The 11347-nt window shown below is 42.2% G+C and overlaps 1 long non-coding RNA gene across 1 annotated transcript; it reads right to left on the reverse strand.

The window, feature by feature from the left end:
* Positions 1-4400: 4400 nt before the first annotated feature.
* LOC120433216 lies at positions 4401-11146 on the reverse strand. Its single transcript, XR_005608402.1, has 3 exons — positions 11090-11146; positions 7250-7423; positions 4401-4430 (listed from the first exon to the last, which is right to left on the reverse strand). It is a non-coding gene; the product is annotated as an uncharacterized LOC120433216 (long non-coding RNA).
* Between the last annotated feature and the right edge of the window lie 201 nt (positions 11147-11347).

Here is an 11347-nt window from a genome sequence, read left to right on the forward strand (position 1 = left end):
AAACTGACACACAGGGAAACACAGCCATGAGAGAGACTATGATACTGACAAAGAGAAACACAGGGCTTAAATACACTGAGGGATAATGGGGGAATGAGACACAGAAGGCGAGCACAGCTGTGTCACGTTTCAGCTGTGTGTAGGCAGGAAGAGGACCCAAACGCAAACTCACGGGAAAACAGGACTGAACTCAAAATACAGCTTTATTGCTGACAAAAGATAACAGCGATACAAAAGAACATGAAACTAAACTGGGAAGTACTAAGGAACTAACTTACGAGGAAACACGCGGAGGGGCACACAGTCATGAGGGAGAATGCGACGCTGAACTAAGGAAGACGTGGACATAAATACACAGAGGGTTAACGAGGGAAGTGGGAGCACACGGGGAACACAGCTGACACAGATAATCATAACGAGACATGGCAGGAGTAAACACGACACTGACGGGAGACTGTCAAAGCAAGACAGGAAGTACACAGAGGTGCAGACAGGAGGAGAGAGAGCATGGGGAGAGCACAGACATAACGGGCTGGGGAAAACATGGAATAAAACACAAGGAGAGACGAGGGCTCACAGATACACAGAGGGCACACAGGGGGTAAGAGTCAGAAGGGGAAAACACATAAGGAACAACGTAACAGAGCAACCCAGGAAGCATCGCCTAAATAATAAACAAAATACATGAAAACTAAGAATACTGGGCCAACATGGCCCAGGACCATGACAAGCTGGGAGTAATCAGGCTGGACGAGACAAGCGAAGCAAAACTAGAATCACTGACATGAGACACAGACCTTCAAAGTAAAGCAGGAAACACACTGACTGAACTCTAGACATGTAAACTTAACAGCAACGGAGGAGACAGAACATAGGGACCTGAAACATGGGACAGAAAGGCACAGTACATGGAACACAGGGAAGCCATATTACAAAACCTAAGAACTAAACCTATGATAACCATAACTGAAACCTAGGGAAATAACAAACACAGTACAACAAAGGACTCAAAACATAAACCATAATATAAAAACACAAGAACTCAAAAAGCTGGATCAGAAAGACCCAGAACTGTGACACAAAAAAACCCCCAAAACAAACTAATATACCGTGTTCTGACTGAGAGATTTCTGAAAAATTAAAACTCAAGCTCTGCTATCAATTCTGACATAAACGAAGACAGAAAACAAAGCAGCAGTGACCATTGTAGGGTTGCTGAAGTTGGACTAGCTGGTATATAATAATGTGCTACCTGGTGGCTAGCTACACATCTATGTTAGCATAATATAAAAACAGTGAAGCTGGAGGATGACTGCTAACTTTTTTTCCCACTCAAGTAAAGTTAACGTGAAGGTTCCTGAGGGTGAGGGAAATGCAGTCGCATGGCAGGATGCTGTAAACAGACCAAACTTCAGCCAGGAGAACAACTGAGACAATCCATCCACGATAGATTCAGGATTCTCTATCTAAAGTCGTACGGGGCTACATCCACAATCACTCACGAAGATTTCATGTTAATCATTAGCATACTGCTGCATTGTCTGGCCTGTAGTTACATTGCAAGGTTTTCAAAACAGAGCCTTAAAATGAACAGTGGTAATAAAAACCTGCTGACAGTGATCACTGACTTTTTATTTATTTATTTAGGGACTTGTTCAGATTAAAAGGAACAAGATGCAAAGCATTAAAATGTGTTAAAAAACAAACAAACAACAGCCTTAATAAACACAGAGTATTATTTTCCGGAAGTTGTAGATAACTTACAAGAAGGGTAAGGTTATAAAAAAATATCCCAAGCTTTGAACATCTCAAGGAGCACTGTTCAATCCATGATCCAAAAACTGGAAAACGTATGCTACAACTGCAAACCTACCAAGACATGGCCGTCCAGCTAAATTGACAGACCAAGCAAGCAGAGCACTAGTAGGAGAAGCTTCCAAGAGGCTCACCGTCACTCTTGAGGAGCGGCAGTAACCCACAGCTCAGGTGTGAGAATCTGTCCACATGTACTCCAAAATCTGGCCTATATGGAAGCTTGGCAATAAGAAAGCCATTGTTGACAGAAAGCCATAAAAAGTCCTGTTTGCAGTTTGCCAGGAGCCAAACATACGTAAGAAAGTGTTCTGGTCAGACGAGACCAAAGTAGAACTTTTGGACCTAAATGCAAAGAGCTAGGTGTGACAGATAAGTAACACTGGTCATTACCCTGCACACACCATCCCCACTGTTAAGTATGGTGGTGGCAGCATCATACTGAGAGGATGCTATTCGTCTGCCAGAACAAGGACGCTGGTCAGAATTAATTGGAAGAAGGATGGAGCTAAATATAGGGTAATTCCGGAAGAAACCCTGTTGGAGGTTGCAAAGGAAATGAGACTGGGAAGGAGATTCACTTTCCAGCCGACAGTAACATTAAACATGCAGTAAGAGCCACAATGGAATGGCTTAGGATCAAATAATATTCATGTGCTAAATGGCCCAATGAAAGTCCAGAATCAAATCCCATTGAGCATCTGTGAAAAGACTTTAAATTTGCTGTATACAGACGCTCCCCATCCAATCTGGCTGACACACATACCTTCATACATTTCATTACTTCAAGTACTTTGCACCATGCACAGTCTTTTTGTAAAACCCACTGTCATTGCAGCAATTTTCTATTGCATTGTCTGGTGTTGCACCGTCTTTTGCTATTTTTGCATATTTGCACTGCTGTCCTGTGTTGATTTATTATTATTAGTTATATATAGCACCATGATCTTGGTGGAAGGGTTAGGGTTAGTCCGTATTGTGTAGCCTATCTCCACCATTACTCTTCATCTCACTCAAGGAGTCCAAACATAACAAATTTACTTTCTGTCCCACAGACCTGTCTAAGGTCATCAAGCTTTTCAGTCTTTGCCCCTTACTCATTTCTCACTTTGTACATCCTCCACTCTTCTGCTAACATCATAGCCAGCTTCCCTTGCTTGCAATGTCTGTGTTAAGGTAATATGTCTGAAGTCTGTGAGGTCTCTATACAGAGACCTGAACTGAATCAAGTCAAATGGGAGAAAGAGGATTTTATTTTAAATTACTATCTTAAACAGAGATATATGCATCTTGTTAATCCTTTAAGACCTACCATAGAACCAAGTCCGCGAGAGCTTATCTATATATTTTTACATACTGTAGTGCCATTTTTGGGAGTATTTCAAGTTCCTGTAAATCAATACAATCATTATAGCACAAATTTTGATAATATGTATGGATTAAGTGCATACTAACTACATGAATTGCAAAAAAGTGCAATACACTACAAAAAAGTGAAAATCGTTGTTTTGTAGTTTGTTTTTTTTAACAGATAATTCTAGTTAAAGTAATGTAGGAGGTTTATCCCTCGAAACTGTAAATACAAAAAGTTGCACAAAATAGTTTCCAACAACAGGAAATTAATTTTGAGTGTCTTCATAGTTTTAATTTTGAGATACACCACTTTTTATATACTGCAGGAAAAACAAAAATAAACATTATAATGCAAATTTGCATTAAAATAAACCAGCAGTGCAATTTGAGTTCTAAGCATCCCAGAAAGCATACAGTAAAGCATAAACTTAAACATGACATTTAAAACCACCAGTGTAGGCTTATAAGGCCCTGAAAGTAAAAAAAAACCCCTAAATTTTCCGCAAAAATTACATCACTTCCGCTTTCGGGCAGGTAATGGCGGACATGCGATAGTTCATGCTGATGTCTATTCCAATGTAGGAAGTGTTACGAACAGCTGATCGGATCGGCAAACTGTGTTCCTGGAATATTATTTTTTTTGTTGCTACAAGTGCTTTTTATGCAATTTTTGCAAAGCTATATGTGTATGGAAACTATGACCTACGACAAGCTGATGGCATAACATGTAAATACAACTCTTCCGGTTTCATGTGCAAAAAATTTTTTTTTCGCTTGCTTACGTGGTTGCAGTTCTACAGGGATTTTTAAAAAGTTATGCAAAACGGAGCGTGCCTGCTCTGACCGGTCTTAAAGGGATAATATATTTTGAATAAGGCAATTACAATTAATGTTTCTGAAAATGGCCTCTTTGGAGTCCCCTCTAAAGCAATGTCTATTTGTCATTCAGCTAGACTAGTGTTCCTGTTCCTGAAACTGTTCCTGCATTTGTGATTGTTCATTTCACATCTGCATTAAACAAACAGGAAGTGAGTGAATGACACAGGAAATGTTTCCAGCTCTTCCTCCTCTATCAGACATTCTCTCCATACCTGAGAGTGTCCAGTCTCCAGCCTGAATCCTTCAGTCCAGCCGACAGCAGCTTCATTCCTGAGTCACCTGGATGATTGTAGCTCAGGTCAAGCTCTCTCAGATGGGAGGGGTTGGAGCTCAGAGCTGAGGCCAGAGAAGTACAGCCTTCCTCTGTGATCAGACAGCCTGACAGACTGCAGACAGATAAAACGCAGCAATTCATCTGTAAGCACTGCAGGAAAAGATCTTTTTATTTGTTCTTCTCCCCCCTCAAATACAGTGCCCTTCATTTGATTCAGTTAAGCTTTATTCATGTTCATGTATGTTCATAACAGACAACACTATTTTTTAAGTTTGTTTACTAATTCAAATCAACTTTTTGAAAAAAAAAAAATTCCCACACGTGGGAAATTTGTTTTGTCACAGCAGGAAGTGGACAGTGCAAAAGTTATATAGCAAAATTAGAATACAATAAGAATAGAATAGAATAGAATAGAATAGAATAGAATAGAATAGAATAGAATAGAAGCAACCCAGCCATGTCACGGTCTGCGGAGACAGGCCGTGCGGTGGTGTGTGTGATGGACCCAGGTGCGTACACAAGTGAGTAGATGGGAGTGAACTTAACAGAAAGCGAGCCTTTATTATGGCTGAAGACAAAGTGTACAAACAAAGAAGGGATAGCGTGACTAAACTAGACTATAACTAAACTGGGAAAACTAATACTGTGACAAACTAAGAAGACTCAGAGACTATCATGATCACTGCAAAGACAGACCGTGAAAACATGGAGGTGGGAACACAGACGACGCGACACCGAACTGAGGGAGACATAAATACAGAGAGGGTTAACGAGGGAAGTGGGAGCACACGGGGAACACAGCTGACACAGATGAACCTAACGACAGCACGGGGAAAGTGAAACTACATACACTGACATTAGGCACAGACTTTCAAAGTAAAACAGGAAGTACACAGAGGTGCAGACAGGAAGGGAGAGAGAGCACAGGCATAGCGGGCTGGGGAAACATGGAATAAAACACGAGGGGAGACGAGGGCTCACAGTTACACAGAGGGGCACACAGGGGGTAAGAGTCACAAGGGGAAATCAAATAAGGAACAAAATACTAAAATACATGAAAACTAAGAATGCTGGGCCAACATGGCCCAGGATCATGACAAGCCACGATTATACCATGCCTGGCACCAGTGTACTACAAGTGCTGGTCGTGGATTAATGAGGAAAGTTGCATCAAGGATTTTTGGGGATTTTTTTATCTTTAAAATATCTCATACTTCATCACATATTTGTGTTTTATCTTTTACTGCACACAATGCATTGTAGAATAGTTTTTGGATTCACTCTGACACTAGCAGACATGAGCAGTGAGAAGCATTCTTGTCTGTGGAACGTAGTCAAGGCCTTAAATCAGGTGTTAGTAGATGGTATACATTATAGACCCCATTTTTAACGCTTCAGGCTTAACCGCAGGGCAAGAGATGCTTGCCATGGTATCAGGAGCATTGCCGGCAGAGTGGTCATCTCCAAATAAGGAGATGCCCGTAAAGCTGTAGAAGAAATGTGAGCCAAAATTAGAACTGTGGCTTTCCTTAAACTTTTCACCAATCACCTCAGTATCCTGTTTATCACACACAATAAAAAATGTTTACTGCCTGGGCATGATAACCTTCTGTCTCAGAGGCAGAGATAGAGGGTCAATGGCGACTTGTAAAACTAATTTGAAATTTGTTGTGATTGAATTATTTGAAGTGCCTTAATTCTATGCTTTATATGAACTAAAATGCCATATAACAATATAGTGTAGTATTAAGTGGACAAGGCCCTGAAAAATAAAGGCATTAGACTACGTGTCCTTGGGGGGTAGAATGCTGTAGACTCTCGCTCATGCTTGCCTGGGAGGAAGTAGATAACAGGGGACCATTGTCTAGTGGAAAGTTACTAAAACACTGTTGTTTAGACTAGAGAGGGACCAGCAGGTACCTAGTTTGGAGAGACATAGGTTGTTGATTTCTGTGTGGTAATATGTGCTGCTGGGACTGCCCAATGGATTTTGATGTTGGATGCTGAGCTATGAAAATCCCCAAGTACATGTAATAAAAATTAATTGATTGTTTATTCTGAGAACAAAACAGGAATGGAATATCACACTGTTTAGGATGCATTATACTGCAGATTTATAAGAAATACTGTTTGCAGAGAATTATGGTCTTTTTTTCTGATTACAAACAGAACAGAACATACTGCACGGGAGATTCTCTCCCATCTCACACAGGAGGAGAGATACAGGAAGCCAAGGTCGTAACTTAGGCTCACTGAGAGAGAGCAAGAATGTGAATGCTTAGTTTGGAGGGGGGAGGGCGAAGCTATAGGAATGTGAGAAACGGTCAGACACTTCAAAATTTTGCCGGACACCCTCCTCTGCCAATCTCCTGTCTGGATGTTTGTAATGCACAAACTGTTTTATGGAGTAAAGAGAATTGTATTGATTAAAGTAATTGTTGATTGAGCATTAAACACCGAGTGTTGTTCTTCCTTCAGCCCGAAGATCAAAGAATTGGGGTATTTAACAAATTCTAAACATATTCATGATAAATTGAGAAAATTTTTAAATACAGTAAAGGTATATTTGTCATATTTGTCAAACAGTAACAATGAAAGGAAATTGATCTCTTATAAAAAATAAAAAAAAAATTATCCTAAATCTCTCTACTGACCAATGGAATAGAAAACATGTTAGGCATACAGATTGGCGCTCACCAGTGATTTTGATAAACAAATGCGTATGGAAAAAATAAAAATAAATAAAACAGTAAATTAAAGACTAAGGATACACCTAAATATAAATAAAAGTTCAATTTAAAATTCCAAATATTTTTGTTAGTAAAGTAATATAATGCAGTTTTTAAATTAACATTAATTGGATTTGATTTATTTATATAGCAACAAATCAGAAAAAAATAGGTGCCTCAATGATAAAGCGTGGAACCTGACCTGAGAGCTTCCACTGTACAGTTTGTTCTCGCCAATCCAGCAGACAGAAGCTTTATTCCGGAGTCCTGCAGATCATTGTTACTCAGGTCCAGCTCTCTCAGACTAGAAGATGAGTAGCTAAAAGCTATAGACAGCTCTTCGCAGCTTCTCTCTGAGAGGTTGCAGCCATTCAGTCTGAAAATGTATTATGTTTGTGATCAAATGAAATTATTCTTATTTTCAGCCTCAATAAAAACAAATCTGTCCATGTACACTTCATAAATAGGATCGCAACTTAAAATTCAAGTCTGGGGGAAAGAAATGTGAATTTCGGTTGTAACAGCACATTTACATCTTGATCTGTGATGACTGAAAAAAAAAAAGAAGTATCTGTGATTTTTATTCATATACAGTTTAAAATAATCTGTATTTATCACATACTTAACACTTATGTTGAGTACCTCCCCTCTCCATAAAAGGTGACTATGTGGAGAGGGTGTCCTCCTTCAAGTTCCTCAGTACCCATATTTCTGAGGAACAAATGATTGTTGAGTTCAGGAGAGCACAGACAGCTCAGTGCCCACTTAACGTCAATGGATCCTCTATGGAGGTTGTCAAGAGCACCAAATTCTTTGGTATCCACCTGGTGGAGAACCTCTCCTGGTCCCTGATCACAAGCTCCATAACTAAGAAGGCCCAGCAGCATCTCTACATCCTGCAGAAGCTGAGAAAAGCCCATCTCCCTCCATCCGTTTTTATCACATTCTACAGAGGGAATACTGAGAGCGTCTTGAGCAGCTGCATCACTGTCTGGTATGGTAACTGCACCATATCAGATCACGATACCCTACAATGGATAGGGAGCACAGCTGAAAGGACATTGGAGACTCTTTTCCCTCCATCATGGACACTTATAGCACCTGCTCCATCCGTAAAACCACCAGCAATGTGGAGGACCCCGCACACACTCTTCACCCTGCTTCCTTCTAGAAAGAGGTACCTGAGCATTCTGGCCCTTACTACCAGACTACGGAACAGTTTCTTCCCCCAAGCCATCAGACTGCTGAACAATCAGTAACTGGACTGACACACGCACACCTTCATACACCTCCTGGTGTCCTTCTGTTGTGCCACAATCGAGAGTGTGCTGGTGCACGCCATCCCCGTGTGGTACGCTGGTTGCACAACACCCAATAAGAAGAGAATCCAGAAGGTCATCAAAACTGCAGAGAAGGTGATAGGCTTTCCCTCCTCTCCCTGGACTCCATTGCCAGCTCTAGATGTCTTTCCAGAGCCAGGGCAATTATCAAAGACCACATCCATCCTAACCACCTATTCAATATCCTGCCCTTTAGAAATTGGTCCATCAGTTGCAAAACCAAAAGACTAACGAACAGCTTCTTCCCGTGGGCTGTCAGAAGTTTAAATGCAAACTAGAAAAAGTTGCATTTCCTGTGAAAATGCAGTGCGAATGTCGTACAGTGGAATCTGATGAAAACAGCTGAAAAAGCAGAAGTTTCAGCTGAAAAGAGGTAAACAAGCAGAAACTTCCACAGGTAGGATTTGAACCTGTGCCATCTGGTGCCGACTTCCTCCTTAACACCCTTCGAATTCACCCCACAGCCGCTTTCGCTTTACTGCCCAATTTAGCGGAGAAGGTGCGACCTGCCTTGCCAGATGTGGAGTTACCTGGCGCATCAGAGTCATCTCCAAGGAGGAAACGCCGCCAGCGCTTCACCGCTTCACCGCTTCACCGCTTGGCCAGACTTGAAAACTCCTAAGCAGCCGGTTGTGGTGAGTGAGGGGGACACTTTATCTTCCCCAGATTGTGTTTTTTTTTCTTCTGGGGTTGTTTGTTGTGTGACGAGGGATAATAGCCGCAGCTCTCTACCACCATCATAACAGACCTTACCCAAGTGGGCATTTTCAGACCTTCAGTGAAAGTAAAAAAAAATTTGTTTCACCCTCTCCACTCCTGCAACAGCCGGCTCTATAGTCAGCCACTCAGACTTCAACTCGAGCACTCACTCAGACTGTAGCTTTGCGGTTAGCTGCCCAGCCTAAAGAGTCATCTGCTCCACCAGCAGCTTCATTTTCACCTCCACCATTACTTCAGTCACTGGCCCACTCATCAGCTCTACCATCAGCTTTGCCATCAATAGAGCCTGAAGCTGTAGCTCAACCTTTAGCACTGTCTGCAGTTCAGTTATCTGCTCAGAGTATAGCCCAACCCTCAGTTCAGTCCTTAGCCCCACTACCTATTCAGCCACTACCTTCCACCGCTTCTGCTGTGCTTAGGGCTATGTCAGTGCAGCCCGTAAGGGACTGTTTTTCGGCCACCTCTTTAAAGCAGAGAGACCAACATATTAAAACTGTAATGGTTCCTCTAAAGCTGGCCAGTCTACAGACAGTAACTCTCTCCAGGGCCTCCCCAGATGCTGAGCTTTGGCCCTCAGCCGACTCTGGATCCCTGAAGCCTAAGAAACCAGCTGAGGACTGCAACCTGCTGTTGCTGCCTGAGTGGAGTCAGTGCTCTGCGCAGCTCCAGTTTGCGTCGTGTGTGCCAGAGGACTCTGTGCCTACTGGTTTTGCTTCGTGTGTGCCAGAGGCCCCCCTGCCTGCTGGTTATGTCTCATGTTCGCCAGATGTCTCTGTGTCTGCTGGTTCTGTGACTGTTTCCGCTGGAGGGTCTGAGGAGCCGCTTCAGCCCCTGCCTTCACTGGGGGGTCCAAGGAGCCTATCCAGCCATCACTGTCACCTGTAGCGCCTTCACCTGCGGTTCCCATACCGTCGCCTGCAACATCATCCTTGCCTGCAGCATCATCTTTTCCTGCAGCATCATCCTTGCCCGGTCCTGCCTCGTCTGGTACTGCAGGCGCCATGCCGCCATCCGGTCCACGTCTCGTGCCTCAACATCGCCGGCCACCTTCCAGGCCGCTGGCCTGGTGTACCTCCTGAATGGTGTCGCCGCCATTGCCTTCCGCGCACCTGGCCTCCGGATTTTCTTCGCCTATGTCGCTACCGTGGCTTTTCGCATGGTCAGCCTCCTGAACTGAACTGTTTTGGGCTCTCTATGCTGGCAACCTCCTGGTTGGCCACCTGAACTATTTGACCTTCTGTGCTATCAGCCCCCCGGTCAGACTCCTGGACTTTGTTATGGACATTTTGTGTTGGACTCTGGAGTCTCTGTTTTGGTTCTGGTCCAGATGTGCAATTTCCAGAGCCCTTCCACCCTCATTTATTATTTAATATATTCTAGTGTGCATAGTGTTCTTGGTGTATGAAGTGTTCCTATATTTAGTTTTCTTCTTTTGTATATTTTCTCTTACTTTTGCACCTTGTGGTGCTGTTGCATAGTTTCATTGTGCAAGCAACTGTATAATGACAAAATTCTAAGTCTAAGTCTAATTGACTAATGCTTCAGGACTTTCGGGAGTTACTGATGTTCAAAGAATCTGGCAAAACAACTGTTGGACACAAGCAAGAGGTTATGCTGTAGAGGATTAAACACTGGGAATAATGTAATCTTTATTATTATTAGACATTTTTTCAGAATGATCTTGGGTATATGATACATATTGAGTACCAGTAAGGTTTATTGTAACATACAAAAACCAAAGTCAAATCAACTGAATGTGTACTGATGAAGAGATTTATTCATGGATTTTTATTATTTTTCTTTTTATGTATATTCAGTTGGGAGGAGTTAAAGAAAAGCTGTAGGCCCAGTAAAGATTGCTATGAGCACTATTTTAAGGGTGACATGCACAAATGTTTTGAAAATGCAAAAAGAAATTGCTGCTACGAACTACATTGCATTAATATTTTAACAATGAAAGGTATGATCACATATTTACTTACAGAGCTTTGTTGGAGGCTTTGACCACTGGCAGCAGCCTCAGAAGAGCCTCCTCTGAAGCATAGTATTTTTTCAGGTCAAACACATCCAGATCTTTTTCTGATGACAGTAAGATGAAGACCAGAGCTGACCACTGAGCAGGAGACAGTTTATCTGTAGAGAGACTTCCTGATCTCAGGGACTGTTGGATCTGCTCCACTAGAGAATGATCATTCAGTTCATTCAGACAGTTGAACAGACTGATGATTTTCTCTGCAGAC

Source organism: Oreochromis aureus, linkage group 3 (genome assembly GCF_013358895.1).
Source record: "Oreochromis aureus strain Israel breed Guangdong linkage group 3, ZZ_aureus, whole genome shotgun sequence".
In the NCBI taxonomy this organism is placed as follows: domain Eukaryota; kingdom Metazoa; phylum Chordata; class Actinopteri; order Cichliformes; family Cichlidae; genus Oreochromis; species Oreochromis aureus.